At 43.9% G+C, this 12,798-nt stretch overlaps 41 non-coding genes across 41 annotated transcripts; all 41 read right to left on the reverse strand.

The window, feature by feature from the left end:
- Positions 1-16: 16 nt before the first annotated feature.
- Positions 17-89, reverse strand: TRNAR-UCG (transfer RNA arginine (anticodon UCG)). The gene has a single exon. It is a non-coding gene; the product is annotated as a tRNA-Arg (tRNA).
- A 437-nt stretch (positions 90-526) lies between these two features.
- Positions 527-599, reverse strand: TRNAR-UCG (transfer RNA arginine (anticodon UCG)). The gene has a single exon. It is a non-coding gene; the product is annotated as a tRNA-Arg (tRNA).
- Positions 600-862: 263 nt separating this feature from the next.
- TRNAR-UCG (transfer RNA arginine (anticodon UCG)) lies at positions 863-934 on the reverse strand. Its single transcript has one exon. It is a non-coding gene; the product is annotated as a tRNA-Arg (tRNA).
- A 262-nt stretch (positions 935-1,196) lies between these two features.
- Positions 1,197-1,269, reverse strand: TRNAR-UCG (transfer RNA arginine (anticodon UCG)). The gene has a single exon. It is a non-coding gene; the product is annotated as a tRNA-Arg (tRNA).
- A 99-nt stretch (positions 1,270-1,368) lies between these two features.
- On the reverse strand, positions 1,369-1,441 carry TRNAR-UCG (transfer RNA arginine (anticodon UCG)). The gene has a single exon. It is a non-coding gene; the product is annotated as a tRNA-Arg (tRNA).
- Positions 1,442-1,538: 97 nt separating this feature from the next.
- On the reverse strand, positions 1,539-1,611 carry TRNAR-UCG (transfer RNA arginine (anticodon UCG)). The gene has a single exon. It is a non-coding gene; the product is annotated as a tRNA-Arg (tRNA).
- A 267-nt stretch (positions 1,612-1,878) lies between these two features.
- TRNAR-UCG (transfer RNA arginine (anticodon UCG)) lies at positions 1,879-1,951 on the reverse strand. Its single transcript has one exon. It is a non-coding gene; the product is annotated as a tRNA-Arg (tRNA).
- A 263-nt stretch (positions 1,952-2,214) lies between these two features.
- On the reverse strand, positions 2,215-2,287 carry TRNAR-UCG (transfer RNA arginine (anticodon UCG)). The gene has a single exon. It is a non-coding gene; the product is annotated as a tRNA-Arg (tRNA).
- Positions 2,288-2,553: 266 nt separating this feature from the next.
- On the reverse strand, positions 2,554-2,626 carry TRNAR-UCG (transfer RNA arginine (anticodon UCG)). The gene has a single exon. It is a non-coding gene; the product is annotated as a tRNA-Arg (tRNA).
- A 96-nt stretch (positions 2,627-2,722) lies between these two features.
- TRNAR-UCG (transfer RNA arginine (anticodon UCG)) lies at positions 2,723-2,795 on the reverse strand. The gene has a single exon. It is a non-coding gene; the product is annotated as a tRNA-Arg (tRNA).
- Positions 2,796-2,892: 97 nt separating this feature from the next.
- TRNAR-UCG (transfer RNA arginine (anticodon UCG)) lies at positions 2,893-2,965 on the reverse strand. The gene has a single exon. It is a non-coding gene; the product is annotated as a tRNA-Arg (tRNA).
- A 776-nt stretch (positions 2,966-3,741) lies between these two features.
- On the reverse strand, positions 3,742-3,814 carry TRNAR-UCG (transfer RNA arginine (anticodon UCG)). The gene has a single exon. It is a non-coding gene; the product is annotated as a tRNA-Arg (tRNA).
- A 267-nt stretch (positions 3,815-4,081) lies between these two features.
- Positions 4,082-4,153, reverse strand: TRNAR-UCG (transfer RNA arginine (anticodon UCG)). The gene has a single exon. It is a non-coding gene; the product is annotated as a tRNA-Arg (tRNA).
- A 262-nt stretch (positions 4,154-4,415) lies between these two features.
- Positions 4,416-4,488, reverse strand: TRNAR-UCG (transfer RNA arginine (anticodon UCG)). Its single transcript has one exon. It is a non-coding gene; the product is annotated as a tRNA-Arg (tRNA).
- A 98-nt stretch (positions 4,489-4,586) lies between these two features.
- TRNAR-UCG (transfer RNA arginine (anticodon UCG)) lies at positions 4,587-4,659 on the reverse strand. Its single transcript has one exon. It is a non-coding gene; the product is annotated as a tRNA-Arg (tRNA).
- Positions 4,660-4,756: 97 nt separating this feature from the next.
- TRNAR-UCG (transfer RNA arginine (anticodon UCG)) lies at positions 4,757-4,829 on the reverse strand. The gene has a single exon. It is a non-coding gene; the product is annotated as a tRNA-Arg (tRNA).
- Positions 4,830-4,927: 98 nt separating this feature from the next.
- TRNAR-UCG (transfer RNA arginine (anticodon UCG)) lies at positions 4,928-5,000 on the reverse strand. Its single transcript has one exon. It is a non-coding gene; the product is annotated as a tRNA-Arg (tRNA).
- A 99-nt stretch (positions 5,001-5,099) lies between these two features.
- TRNAR-UCG (transfer RNA arginine (anticodon UCG)) lies at positions 5,100-5,172 on the reverse strand. Its single transcript has one exon. It is a non-coding gene; the product is annotated as a tRNA-Arg (tRNA).
- Positions 5,173-5,269: 97 nt separating this feature from the next.
- TRNAR-UCG (transfer RNA arginine (anticodon UCG)) lies at positions 5,270-5,342 on the reverse strand. The gene has a single exon. It is a non-coding gene; the product is annotated as a tRNA-Arg (tRNA).
- Positions 5,343-5,604: 262 nt separating this feature from the next.
- TRNAR-UCG (transfer RNA arginine (anticodon UCG)) lies at positions 5,605-5,677 on the reverse strand. The gene has a single exon. It is a non-coding gene; the product is annotated as a tRNA-Arg (tRNA).
- Positions 5,678-5,939: 262 nt separating this feature from the next.
- Positions 5,940-6,012, reverse strand: TRNAR-UCG (transfer RNA arginine (anticodon UCG)). The gene has a single exon. It is a non-coding gene; the product is annotated as a tRNA-Arg (tRNA).
- A 96-nt stretch (positions 6,013-6,108) lies between these two features.
- TRNAR-UCG (transfer RNA arginine (anticodon UCG)) lies at positions 6,109-6,181 on the reverse strand. The gene has a single exon. It is a non-coding gene; the product is annotated as a tRNA-Arg (tRNA).
- Positions 6,182-6,278: 97 nt separating this feature from the next.
- On the reverse strand, positions 6,279-6,351 carry TRNAR-UCG (transfer RNA arginine (anticodon UCG)). The gene has a single exon. It is a non-coding gene; the product is annotated as a tRNA-Arg (tRNA).
- Positions 6,352-6,615: 264 nt separating this feature from the next.
- TRNAR-UCG (transfer RNA arginine (anticodon UCG)) lies at positions 6,616-6,688 on the reverse strand. The gene has a single exon. It is a non-coding gene; the product is annotated as a tRNA-Arg (tRNA).
- A 437-nt stretch (positions 6,689-7,125) lies between these two features.
- Positions 7,126-7,198, reverse strand: TRNAR-UCG (transfer RNA arginine (anticodon UCG)). The gene has a single exon. It is a non-coding gene; the product is annotated as a tRNA-Arg (tRNA).
- Positions 7,199-7,968: 770 nt separating this feature from the next.
- Positions 7,969-8,041, reverse strand: TRNAR-UCG (transfer RNA arginine (anticodon UCG)). The gene has a single exon. It is a non-coding gene; the product is annotated as a tRNA-Arg (tRNA).
- Positions 8,042-8,138: 97 nt separating this feature from the next.
- On the reverse strand, positions 8,139-8,211 carry TRNAR-UCG (transfer RNA arginine (anticodon UCG)). Its single transcript has one exon. It is a non-coding gene; the product is annotated as a tRNA-Arg (tRNA).
- A 97-nt stretch (positions 8,212-8,308) lies between these two features.
- On the reverse strand, positions 8,309-8,381 carry TRNAR-UCG (transfer RNA arginine (anticodon UCG)). The gene has a single exon. It is a non-coding gene; the product is annotated as a tRNA-Arg (tRNA).
- A 98-nt stretch (positions 8,382-8,479) lies between these two features.
- Positions 8,480-8,552, reverse strand: TRNAR-UCG (transfer RNA arginine (anticodon UCG)). The gene has a single exon. It is a non-coding gene; the product is annotated as a tRNA-Arg (tRNA).
- A 98-nt stretch (positions 8,553-8,650) lies between these two features.
- Positions 8,651-8,723, reverse strand: TRNAR-UCG (transfer RNA arginine (anticodon UCG)). Its single transcript has one exon. It is a non-coding gene; the product is annotated as a tRNA-Arg (tRNA).
- A 260-nt stretch (positions 8,724-8,983) lies between these two features.
- TRNAR-UCG (transfer RNA arginine (anticodon UCG)) lies at positions 8,984-9,056 on the reverse strand. The gene has a single exon. It is a non-coding gene; the product is annotated as a tRNA-Arg (tRNA).
- Positions 9,057-9,154: 98 nt separating this feature from the next.
- Positions 9,155-9,227, reverse strand: TRNAR-UCG (transfer RNA arginine (anticodon UCG)). Its single transcript has one exon. It is a non-coding gene; the product is annotated as a tRNA-Arg (tRNA).
- Positions 9,228-9,324: 97 nt separating this feature from the next.
- TRNAR-UCG (transfer RNA arginine (anticodon UCG)) lies at positions 9,325-9,397 on the reverse strand. Its single transcript has one exon. It is a non-coding gene; the product is annotated as a tRNA-Arg (tRNA).
- A 98-nt stretch (positions 9,398-9,495) lies between these two features.
- On the reverse strand, positions 9,496-9,568 carry TRNAR-UCG (transfer RNA arginine (anticodon UCG)). Its single transcript has one exon. It is a non-coding gene; the product is annotated as a tRNA-Arg (tRNA).
- A 267-nt stretch (positions 9,569-9,835) lies between these two features.
- TRNAR-UCG (transfer RNA arginine (anticodon UCG)) lies at positions 9,836-9,908 on the reverse strand. The gene has a single exon. It is a non-coding gene; the product is annotated as a tRNA-Arg (tRNA).
- Positions 9,909-10,348: 440 nt separating this feature from the next.
- TRNAR-UCG (transfer RNA arginine (anticodon UCG)) lies at positions 10,349-10,421 on the reverse strand. Its single transcript has one exon. It is a non-coding gene; the product is annotated as a tRNA-Arg (tRNA).
- Positions 10,422-10,842: 421 nt separating this feature from the next.
- On the reverse strand, positions 10,843-10,915 carry TRNAR-UCG (transfer RNA arginine (anticodon UCG)). The gene has a single exon. It is a non-coding gene; the product is annotated as a tRNA-Arg (tRNA).
- Positions 10,916-11,183: 268 nt separating this feature from the next.
- On the reverse strand, positions 11,184-11,256 carry TRNAR-UCG (transfer RNA arginine (anticodon UCG)). Its single transcript has one exon. It is a non-coding gene; the product is annotated as a tRNA-Arg (tRNA).
- Positions 11,257-11,523: 267 nt separating this feature from the next.
- Positions 11,524-11,596, reverse strand: TRNAR-UCG (transfer RNA arginine (anticodon UCG)). Its single transcript has one exon. It is a non-coding gene; the product is annotated as a tRNA-Arg (tRNA).
- Positions 11,597-12,368: 772 nt separating this feature from the next.
- TRNAR-UCG (transfer RNA arginine (anticodon UCG)) lies at positions 12,369-12,441 on the reverse strand. Its single transcript has one exon. It is a non-coding gene; the product is annotated as a tRNA-Arg (tRNA).
- A 267-nt stretch (positions 12,442-12,708) lies between these two features.
- TRNAR-UCG (transfer RNA arginine (anticodon UCG)) lies at positions 12,709-12,781 on the reverse strand. The gene has a single exon. It is a non-coding gene; the product is annotated as a tRNA-Arg (tRNA).
- Between the last annotated feature and the right edge of the window lie 17 nt (positions 12,782-12,798).

Below are 12,798 nucleotides of genomic sequence, written 5' to 3' on the forward strand. Positions count from 1 at the left end.
AACGAGGAAAAAAAACCGTCCGCGACAGGATTCGAACATGCAATCTTCTGATCCGAAGTCAGACGCCTTATCCATTAGGCCACGCGGACACTTCGTCTTTTTGAGAGCGAAATGAACTGTAACAGAGAAGGTGCAGCATGCTTTAACTCATTCAGCACCGGGAAGAAAATAACGAGGAAAAAAAACCATCCGCGACACGACTCGCACCTGCAATCTTCTGATCCGAAGTCAGACGCCTTATCCATTAGGCCACGCGGACACTTCGCCTTTATATGAGCGAAATGAAATGTAACATAGAAGGTGCAGCATGCGTTCACTCATTCACCACAGAGAAAAAAATAACGAGGAAAAAAAAACAATCCGTGACAGGACTCGAACCTGCAATAATCTGATCCGAAATCAGTTGCCTTATCCATTAGGTCACGCCGACACTTTCTTTTATTAGAGCAATTTGAAATTCAAAATAGAAGGTGCAGCATGCTTTAACTCATTCAACACCGGGAAGTAAATAACGAGGAAAAAAAACCGTCCGCGACAGGACTCGAACCTGCAATCTTCTGATCCGAAGTCAGACGCCTTATTCATTAGGCTACGCGGACAATTTTTTATTAGAGCAAAATGAAATGTAACAGAGAAGGTGCAGTATGCTTTAACTCATTCACCACCGGGAAACAGTAAGGAAGAAAAAAAAAGCCGTCCCCGACAGGACTCGGACCTGCAATCTTCTGATCTGAAGTCAGACGCCTTTTCGATTAGGCCACGCGGACAATTTTACTTTATTAGAGCGAAATGAAATGTCACAAAAAGGTGCAGCATGCTTTAACTCATTCACCACCGGAAAAAAATAACGAGGAAAAAAAACCGTCCACGACAGGACTCGAACCTGCAATTTTCGATCCGAAGTCAGACGCCTTATCCATTAGGCCACGCGGACACTTTCGTTTGTTAGTGAGAAATTAAATGTACCAGAGAAGGTACAGCATGCTTTAACCCATTCACCACCGGGAATGAAAAAACCGAGGAAAAAAAACCTTCTGCCACAGGACAAGAATCTGCAATCGTCTGAACCGAAGTCAGACGCCTTATCCATAAGGCAACGCGGACACTTTTTTTGTTTGTGAGAAATAAATGTAACAGAGAAGGTATGCTTTAACGCATTCACCACCGTGAATAATAATTAACGAGGAAAAAAAAACCGTCCGCGACAGGACTCGAACCTGCAATCTTCTGATCCGAAGTCAGACGCCTTATCCATTAGGCCACGCGGACAATTTTACTTTATTAGAGCGAAATGAAATGTAACATAGAAGGTGCAGCATGCTTTAACTCATTCACCACAGGGAAGAAAATAACGAGGAAAAAAAAAACCGTCCGCGACAGGACTCGAACCTGGAATCTTCTGATCCGAAGTCAGACGCCTTATCCAATAGGCCACGCGGACACTTCGTCTTTATTAGAGCGAAATGATATGTAACACAGAAGGTGCAGCTTGCTTTAACTCATTCACCACAGGGAAGAAAATAACGAAGAAAAAAAACCGTCCGCGACAGGATTCGAACCTGCAATCTTCTGATCCGAAGTCAGACGCCTTATCCATTAGGCCACGCGGACACTTCGTCTTTCTTAGAGCGAAATGAAATGTAACACAGAAGGTGCAGCGTGCTTTAACTCATTCACCACAGGGAAGAAAATAACGTGGAAAAAAAACCCTCCGCGACAGGATTCGAACCTGCAATCTTCTGATCCGAAGTCAGACGCCTTTTCGATTAGGACACGCGGACAATTTTACTTTATTAGAGCGAAATGAAAAGTCACATAGAAGGTGCAGCATGCTTTAACTCATTCACCACCGGGAATAAAATAACGAGTTAAAAAAACCGTCCGCGACAGGACTCGAACCTGCAATCTTCTGATCCGAAGTCAGACGCCTTATCCATTAGGCCACGCGGACACTTTCGTTTGTTTGTGAGAAATTAAATGTACCAGAGAAGGTACAGCATGCTTTAACCCATTCACCAACGGGAATGAAAAAAGCGAGGAAAAAAAAAACCTTCCGCCACAGCACACGAATCTGCAATCGTCTGAACCGAAGTCAGACGCCTTATCCATAAGGCAACGCGGACACTTTTTTTGTTTGTGAGAAATAAATGTAACAGAGAAGGTATGCTTTAACGCATTCACCACCGAGAATAAAAATTAACGAGGAAAAAAAACCGTCCGCGACAGGACTCGAACCTGCAATCTTCTCATCCGAAGTCAGACGCCTTATCCATTAGGCCACGCGGACAACTTTACTTTATTAGAGCGAAATGAAATGTAACATAGAAGGTGCAGCATGCTTTAACTCATTCACCACAGGGAAGAAAATAACGAGGAAAAAAACCGTCCGCGACAGGACTCGAACCTGGAATCTTCTGATCTGAAGTCAGACGCCTTATCCATTAGGCCACGCGGACACTTCGTCTTTATGAGAGCGAAATGAACTGTAACAGAGAAGGTGCAGCATGCTTTAACTCATTTAGCCCCGGGAAGAAAATAACGAGGAAAAAAAACCATCCGCGACAGGACTCGAACCTGCAATCTTCTGATCCGAAGTCAAACGCCTTATCTATTAGGCCACGCGGACACTTCGCCTTTATTAGAGCGAAATGAAATGTAACATAGAAGGTGCAGCATGCTTTAACTCATTCACCACAGGGAAGAAAATAACGAGGAAAAAAACCGTCCGCGACAGGACTCGAACCTGGAATCTTCTGATCCGAAGTCAGACGCCTTATCCAATAGGCCACGCGGACACTTCGTCTTTATGAGAGCGAAATGAACTGTAACAGAGAAGGTGCAGCATGCTTTAACTCATTTAGCCCCGGGAAGAAAATAACGAGGAAAAAAAACCATCCGCGACAGGACTCGAACCTGCAATATTCTGATCCGAAGTCAGACGCCTTATCTATTAGGCCACGCGGACACTTCGCCTTTATTAGAGCGAAATGAAATGTAACATAGAAGGTGCAGCATGCGTTCACTCAATCACCACAGAGAAAAAATAACGAGGAAAAAAAAACCGTCCGTGAAAGGACTCGAACCTGCAATAATCTGATCCGAAATCAGTTGCCTTATTCATTAGGTCACGCCGACACTGTTTTTTATTTGAGATTTGAAATTCAAAATAGAAGGTGCAGCATGCTTTAACTCATTCAACACCGGGAAGTAAATAACGAGGAAAAAAAAAACCGTCCGCGACAGGACTCGAACCTGCAATCTTCTGATCCGAAGTCAGACGCCTTATTTGTTAGGCAACGCGGACAATTTTTTTTGTTAGAGCGAAATGAAATGTAACAGAGAAGATGCAGTATGCTTTAACTCATTCACCACCGGGAAAAAATAAGGAAGAAAAAAAAAGCCGTCCCCGACAGGACTCGGACCTGCAATCTTCTGATCTGAAGTCAGACGCCTTTTCGATTAGGCCACGCGGACAATTTTACTTTATTAGAGCGAAATGAAATGTCACATAGAATGTGCAGCATGCTTTAACTCATTCACCACCGGGAAGAAAATAACGAGGAAAAAAAAACCATCCGCGACAGGACTCGAACCTGCAATCTTCGATCCGAAGTCAGACGCCTCATCCATTAGGCCACGCGGACACTTTTGTTTGTTGGTGAGAAATAAATGTAACAGAGAAGGTACAGCATGCTTCAACGCATTCACCACCGTGAATAAAAAATAACGAGGACAAAAAACCGTCTGCGACAGGACTCGAACCTGCAATCCTCTGATCCGAAGTCAGACGCCTTATCCATTAGGCCACGCGGACACTTCGCCTTTATTAGAGTGAAACGAAATGTAACATAGAAGGTGCAGCATGCATTCACTCATTCACCACAGAGAAAAAAATAACGAGGAAAAAAAAACCGTCCGCGACAGGATTCGAACCTGCAATAATCTGATCCGAAATCAGTTGCCTTATTCATTAGGTCACGCCGACACTTTCTTTGATTAGAGCAATTTGAAATTCAAAATAGAAGGTGCAGCATGCTTTAACTCATTCAACACCGGGAAGTAAATAACCAGGAAAAAAAACTGTCCACGACAGGACTCGAACCTGCAATCTTCGATCCGAAGTCAGACGCCTTATCCATTAGGCCACGCGGACACTTTCGTTTGTTAGTGAGAAATTAAATGTACCAGAGAAGGTACAGCATGCTTTAAGCCATTCACCACCGGGAATGAAAAAACCGAGGAAAAAAAAACCTTCTGCCACAGGACAAGAATCTGCAATCGTCTGAACCGAAGTAAGGCGCCTTATCCATAAGGCAACGCGGACACTTTTTTTGTTTGTGAGAAATAAATGTAACAGAGAAGGTATGCTTCAACGCATTCACCACCGTGAATAAAAAATAACTAGGACAAAAAACCGTCTGCGACAGGACTCGAACCTGCAATCCTCTGATCCGAAGTCAGACGCCTTATCCATTAGGCCACGCGGACACTTCGCCTTTATTAGAGTGAAACGAAATGTAACATAGAAGGTGCAGCATGCATTCACTCATTCACCACAGAGAAAAAAATAACGAGGAAAAAAAAACCGTCCGCGACAGGATTCGAACCTGCAATCTTCTGATCCGAAGTCAGACGCCTTATCCATTAGGCCACGCGGACACTTCGCCTTTATTAGAGCGAAATGAAATGTAACATAGAAGGTGCAGCATGCTTTAACTCATTCACTACAGGGAAGAAAATAACGAGGAAAAAAAACCGTCCGCGACAGGACTCGAACCCGGAATCTTCTGATCCGAAGTCAGACGCCTTATCCAATAGGCCACGCGGACACTTCATCTTTATTAGAGCGAAATGAAATGTAACACAGAAGGTGCAGCGTGCTTTAACTCATTCACCACAGGGAAGAAAATAAAGAGGAAAAAAAAACCGTCCGCGACAGGATTCGAACCTGCAATCTTCTGATCCGAAGTCAGACGCCTTATCCATTAGGCCACGCGGACACTTCGTTTTTATGAGAGCGAAATGAACTGTAACAGAGAAGGTGCAGCATGCTTTAACTCATTCAGCACCGGGAAGAAAATAACGAGGAAAAAAAAAACCGTCCGCGACAGGACTCGAACCTGCAGTCTTCTGATCCGAAGTCAGATGCCTTATTCATTAGGCCACGCGGACAATTTTACTTTATTAGAGCGAAATGAAATGTCACATAGAAGGTGCAGCATGCTTTAACTCATTCACCACCGGGAAGAAAATAACGAGGAAAAAAAACCGTCCGCGACAGGACTCGAACCTGCAATCTTCTGATCCGAAGTCAGACGCCTTATCCATTAGGCCACGCGGACACTTTCATTTGTTAGTGAGAAATTAAATGTACCAGAGAAGGTACAGCATGCTTTAACCCATTCACCACCGGGAATGAAAAACCGAGAAAAAAAAAACCTTCTGCCACAGGACACGAATCTGCAATCATCTGAACCGAAGTCAGACGCCTTATCCATAAGGCAACGCGGACACTTTTTTTGTTTGTGAGAAATAAATGTAACAGAGAAGGTATGCTTTAACGCATTCACCACTGAGAATAAAAATTAACGAGGAAAAAAAAACCGTCCACGACAGGACTCGAACCTGCAATCTTCTGATCCGAAGTCAGACGCCTTATCCATTAGGCCACGCGGACACTTTCGTTTGTTTGTGAGAAATTAAATGTACCAGAGAAGGTACAGCATGCTTTAACCCATTCACCACCGGGAATGAAAAAACCGAGGAAAAAAAAACCTTCCGCCACAGCACACGAATCTGCAATCGTCTGAACCGAAGTCAGACGCCTTATCCATAAGGCAACGCGGACACTTTTTTTGTTTGTGAGAAATAAATGTAACAGAGAAGGTATGCTTTAACGCATTCACCACCGAGAATAAAAATTAACGAGGAAAAAAAACCGTCCGCGACAGGACTCGAACCTGCAATCTTCTGATCCGAAGTCAGACGCCTTATCCATTAGGCCACGCGGACAATTTTACTTTATTAGAGCGAAATGAAATGTAACATAGAAGGTGCAGCATGCTTTAACTCATTCACCACAGGGAAGAAAATAACGAGGAAAAAAACCGTCCGCGACAGGACTCGAACCTGGAATCTTCTGATCCGAAGTCAGACGCCTTATCCATTAGGCCACGCGGACACTTCGTCTTTATGAGAGCGAAATGAACTGTAACAGAGAAGGTGCAGCATGCTTTAACTCATTTAGCCCCGGGAAGAAAATAACGAGGAAAAAAAACCATCCGCGACAGGACTCGAACCTGCAATCTTCTGATCCGAAGTCAGACGCCTTATCTATTAGGCCACGCGGACACTTCGCCTTTATTAGAGCGAAATGAAATGTAACATAGAAGGTGCAGCATGCGTTCACTCATTCACCACAGAGAAAAAATAACGAGGAAAAAAAAACCGTCCGTGAAAGGACTCGAACCTGCAATAATCTGATCCGAAATCAGTTGCCTTATTCATTAGGTCACGCCGACACTTTTTTTATTAGAGATTTGAAATTCAAAATAGAAGGTGCAGCATGCTTTAACTCATTCAACACCGGGAAGTAAATAACGAGGAAAAAAAAACCGTCCGCGACAGGACTCGAACCTGCAATCTTCTGATCCGAAGTCAGACGCCTTATTCGTTAGGCAACGCGGACAATTTTTTTTGGTAGAGCGAAATGAAATGTAACAGAGAAGATGCAGTATGCTTTAACTCATTCACCACCGGGAAAAAATAAGGAAGAAAAAAAAAGCCGTCCCCGACAGGACTCGGACCTGCAACCGTCTGATCTGAAGTCAGACGCCTTTTCGATTAGGCCACGCGGACAATTTTACTTTATTAGAGCGAAATGAAATGTCACATAGAATGTGCAGCATGCTTTAACTCATTCACCACCGGGAAGAAAATAACGAGGAAAAAAAAACCATCCGCGACAGGACTCGAACTTGCAATCTTCGATCCGAAGTCAGACGCCTTATCCATTAGGCCACGCGGACACTTTTGTTTGTTTGTGAGAAATAAATGTAACAGTGAAGGTACAGCATGCTTTAACGCATTCACCACCGTGAATAAAAAATAACGAGGACAAAAAACCGTCTGCGACAGGACTCGAACCTGCAATCCTCTGATCCGAAGTCAGACGCCTTATCCATTAGGCCACGCGGACACTTCGCCTTTATTAGAGTGAAACGAAATGTAACATAGAAGGTGCAGCATGCATTCACTCATTCACCACAGAGAAAAAAATAACGAGATAAAAAAAACCGTCCGCGACAGGATTCAAACATGCAATTTTCTGATCCGAAGTCAGACGCCTTATTCATTAGGCCACGCGGACACTTCGTCTTTATGAGAGCGAAATGAAATGTAACATAGAAGGTGCAGCATGCGTTCACTCATTCACCACAGAGAAAAAAATAACGAGAAAAAAAAACAATTCGTGACAGGACTCAAACCTGCAATAATCTGATCCGAAATCAGTTGCCTTATTTATTAGGTCACGCCGACACTTTCTTTGATTAGAGCAATTTGAAATTCAAAATAGAAGGTGCAGCATGCTTTAACTCATTCAACACCGGGAAGTAAATAACCAGGAAAAAAAACCGTCCACGACAGGACTCGAACCTGCAATCTTCGATCCGAAGTCAGACGCCTTATCCATTAGGCCACGCGGACACTTTCGTTTGTTAGTGAGAAATTAAATGTACCAGAGAAGGTACAGCAAGCTTTAACCCATTCACCACCGGGAATGAAAAAACCGAGGAAAAAAAAACCTTCTGCCACAGGACAAGAATCTGCAATCGTCTGAACCGAAGTCAGGCGCCTTATCCATAAGGCAACGCGGACACTTTTTTTGTTTGTGAGAAATAAATGTAACAGAGAAGGTATGCTTTAACGCATTCACCACCGTGAATAATAATTAACGAGGAAAAAAACCATCCGCGACAGGACTCGAACCGGCAATCTTCTGATCCGAAGTCAGACGCCTTATCCATTAGGCCACGCGGACACTTCGCCTTTATTAGAGCGAAATGAAATGTAACATAGAAGGTGCAGCATGCTTTAACTCATTCACTACAGGGAAGAAAATAACGAGGAAAAAAAACCGTCCGCGACGGGACTCGAACCCGGAATCTTCTGATCCGAAGTCAGACGCCTTATCCAATAGGCCACGCGGACACTTCGTCTTTATTAGAGCGAAATGAAATGTAACACAGAAGGTGCAGCGTGCTTTAACTCATTCACCACAGGGAAGAAAATAAAGAGGAAAAAAAACCGTCCGCGACAGGATTCGAACCTGCAATCTTCTGATCCGAAGTCAGACGCCTTATCCATTAGGCCACGCGGACACTTCGTTTTTATGAGAGCGAAATGAACTGTAACAGAGAAGGTGCAGCATGCTTTAACTCATTCAGCACCGGGAAGAAAATAACGAGGAAAAAAAAACCGTCCGCGACAGGACTCGAACCTGCAGTCTTCTGATCCGAAGTCAGATGCCTTATTCATTAGGCCACGCGGACAATTTTACTTTATTAGAGCGAAATGAAATGTCACATAGAAGGTGCAGCATGCTTTAACTCATTCACCACCGGGAAGAAAATAACGAGGAAAAAAAAACCGTCCGCGACAGGACTCGAACCTGCAATCTTCTGATCCGAAGTCAGACGCCTTATCCATTAGGCCACGCGGACACTTTCATTTGTTAGTGAGAAATTAAATGTACCAGAGAAGGTACAGCATGCTTTAACCCATTCACCACCGGGAATGAAAAACCGAGAAAAAAAAAACCTTCCGCCACAGGACACGAATCTGCAATCATCTGAACCGAAGTCAGACGCCTTATCCATAAGGCAACGCGGACACCTTTTTTTTGTGAGAAATAAATGTAACAGAGAAGGTATGCTTTAACGCATTCACCACTGAGAATAAAAATTAACGAGGAAAAAAAAACCGTCCACGACAGGACTCGAACCTGCAATCTTCTGATCCGAAGTCAGACGCGTTATCCATTAGGCCACGCGGACAATTTTACTTTATTAGAGCGAAACGAAATGTAACATAGAAGGTGCAGCATGCTTTAACTCATTCACCACAGGGAAGAAAATAACGAGGAAAAAAAACCCGTCCGCGACAGGACTCGAACCTGGAATCTTCTGATCCGAAGTCAGACGCCTTATCCAATAGGCCACGCGGATACTTCGTCTTTATTAGAGCGAAATGAAATGTAACACAGAAGGTGCAGCGTGCTTTAACTCATTCACCAAAGGGAAGAAAATAACGAGGAAAAAAAACCGTCCGCGACAGGATTCGAACCTGCAATCTTCTGATCCGAAGTCAGACGCTTTATCCATTAGGCCACGCGGAAACTTCGTCTTCATGAGAGCGAAATGAACTGTGACAGAGAAGGTGCAGCATGCTTTAACTCATTCAGCACCGGGAAGAAAATAACGAGGAAAAAAAAACTATCCGCGACAGGACTCGAACCTGCAATCTTCTGATCCGAAGTCAGACGCCTTATCCATTAGGCCACGCGGACACTTCGCCTTTATTAGAGCGAAATGAAATGTAACATAGAAGGTGCAGCATGCGTTCACTCATTCACCACAGAGAAAAAAATAACGAGGAAAAAAGAACCTTCCGTGACAGGACTCGAACCTGCAATAATGTGATCCGAAATCAGTTGCCTTATCCATTAGGTCACGCCGACACTTTCTTTTATTAGAGCAATTTGAAATTCAAAATAGAAGGTGCAGCATGCTTTAACTCATTCAACACCGGGAAGTAAATAACGAGGAAAAAAAACCGTCCGCGACAGGACTCGAACCTGCAATCTTCTGATCCGAAGGCAGACGCCTTATTCATTAGGCTACGCGGACAATTATTTTTATTAGAGCGAAATGAAATGTAACAGAGAAGGTGCAGTATGCTTTAACTCATTCACCACCGGGAAACAATAAGGAAGAAAAAAAAGCCGTCCCCGACAAGACTCGGACCTGCAATCTTCTGATCTGAAGTCAGACGCCTTTTCGATTAGGCCACGCGGACAATTTTACTTTATTAGAGCGAAATGAAATGTCACATAGAAGGTGCAGCATGCTTTAACTCATTCACCACCGGGAAGAAAATAACGAGGAAAAAAAAAACCGTCCGCGATAGGACTCGAACCTGCAATCTTCGATCCGAAAACAGACGCCGTATCCATTAGGCCACGCGGACACTTCGTCTTTATGAGAGCGAAATGAACTGTAACAGAGAAGGTGCAGCATGCTTTAACTCATTCAGCCCTGGGAAGAAAATAACGAGGAAAAAAAAAAACCAACCGCGACAGGACTCGAACCTGCAATCTTCTGATCCGAAGTCAGACGCCTTATCCATTAGGCCACACGGACACTTCTGTTTGTTAGTGAGAAATGAAAGTTACCAGAGAAGGTACAGTATGCTTTAACCCATTCACCACCGGGAATAAAAAAACGAGGAAAAAAAAACCGTCGAAGACAGGACTCGAACATGCAATCTTCTTATACGAAGTCAGACGCCTTATCCATTAGGCCACGCGGACACTTTCTTGATTTGCGCAATTTGAAATGTAACAGAGAAGGTGCAGCATGCTTTGACTCATTCACCAACGGGAAAAAAATAACGAATAAAAAAAACCGTCCGCGACAGGATTCGAACCTGCAATGTTCTGATCCGAAGTCAGACGCCTTATCCATTAGGCCACGCAATGAGAGCGAAATGAACTGTAACAGAGAAGGTGCAGCATGCTTTAACTCATTCACCACCGGGAAGAAAATAACGAGGAAAAAAAACCGTCCACGACAGGACTCGAACCTGCAATCTTCTGATCCGAAGTCAGACGCCTTAGGCATTAGGCCACGCGGACACTTTCATTTCTTAGTGAGAAATTAAATGTACCAGAGAAAGTACAGCATGCTTTAACCCATTCACCACCGGGAATGAAAAAAACCGAGGAAAAAAAAACCTCCGCCAAAGGACACGAATCTGCGATCGTCTGAACCGAAGTCAGACGCCTTATCCAATAGGCCACGCGGATACTTCGTCTTTATTAGAGCGAAATGAAATGTAACACAGAAGGTGCAGCGTGCTTTAACTCATTCACCACAGGGAAGAAAATAACGAGGAAAGAAAACCGTCTGCGACAGGATTCGAACCTGCAATCTTCTGATCCGAAGTCAGACGCCTTATCCATTAGGCCACGCGGACACTTCGTCTTTTTGAGAGCGAAATGAACTGTAACAGAGAAAGTGCAGCATGCTTTAACTCATTCAGCACCGGGAAGAAAATAACGAGGAAAAAAAACCATCCGCGACACGACTCGTACCTGCAATCTTCTGATCCGAAGTCAGACGCCTTATCCATTAGGCCACGCGGACACTTCGCCTTTATTAGAGCGAAATGAAATGTAACATAGAAGGTGCAGCATGCGTTCACTCATTCACCACAGAGAAAAAAATAACGAGGAAAAAAAACCGTCCGCGACAGGATTCGAACCTGCAATCTTCTGATCCGAAGTCAGACGCCTTATTCATTAGGCCACGCGGACACTTCGTCTTTATGAGAGCGAAATGAACTGTAACAGAGAAGGTGCAGCATGCTTTAACTCATTCAGCACCGGGAAGAAAATAACGAGGAAAAAAAACCATCTGCGACACGACTCGAACCTGCAATCTTCTGATCCGAAGTCAGACGCCTTATCCATTAGGCCACGCGGACACTTCGCCTTTATTAGAGCGAAATGAAATGTAACATAGAAGGTGCAGCATGCGTTCACTCATTCACCACAGAGAAAAAAATAACGAGAAAAAAAAACAGTCCGTGACAGGACTCAAACCTGCAATAATCTGATCCGAAATCAGTTGCCTTATTCATTAGGTCATGTCGACACTTTCTTTGATTAGAGCAATTTGAAATTCAAAATAGAAGGTGCAGCATGCTTTAACTCATTCAACACCGGGAAGTAAATAACGAGGAAAAAAAACCGTCCACGACAGCACTCGAACCTGCAATCTTCGATCCGAAGTCAGACGCCTTATCCATTAGGCCACGGGGACACTTTCGTTTGTTAGTGAGAAATTAAATGTACCAGAGAAGGTACAGCATGCTTTAACCCATTCACCACCGGGAATGAAAAAACCGAGGAAAAAAAAAACCTTCTGCCACAGGACAAGAATCTGCAATCGTCTGAACCGAAGTCAGGCGCCTTATCCATAAGGCAACGCGGACACTTTTTTTGTTTGTGAGAAATAAATGTAACAGATAAGGTATGCTTTAACGCATTCACCACCGTGAATAATAATTAACGAGGAAAAAAAAACCATCCGCGACAGGACTCGAACCGGCAATCTTCTGATCCGAAGTCAGACGCCTTATCCATTAGGCCACGCGGACACTTCGCCTTGATTAGAGCGAAATGAAATGTAACATAGAAGCTGCAGCATGCTTTAACTCATTCACTACAGGGAAGAAAATAACGAGGAAAAAAAACCGTCCGCGACAAGACTCGAACCTGGAATCTTCTGATCCGAAGTCAGACGCCTTATCAAATAGGCCACGCGGACACTTCGTCTTTATTAGAGCGAAATGAAATGTAACACAGAAGGTGCAGCGTGCTTTAACTCATTCACCACAGGGAAGAAAATAACGAGGAAAAAAAACCGTCCGCGACAGGATTCGAACCTGCAATCTTCTGATCCGAAGTCAGACGCCTTATCCATTAGGCCACGCGGACACTTCGTTTTTATGAGA

The sequence above is a fragment of the Rhipicephalus microplus genome, chromosome X, assembly GCF_043290135.1.
Source record: "Rhipicephalus microplus isolate Deutch F79 chromosome X, USDA_Rmic, whole genome shotgun sequence".
Classification (NCBI taxonomy): Eukaryota; Metazoa; Arthropoda; class Arachnida; order Ixodida; family Ixodidae; genus Rhipicephalus; species Rhipicephalus microplus.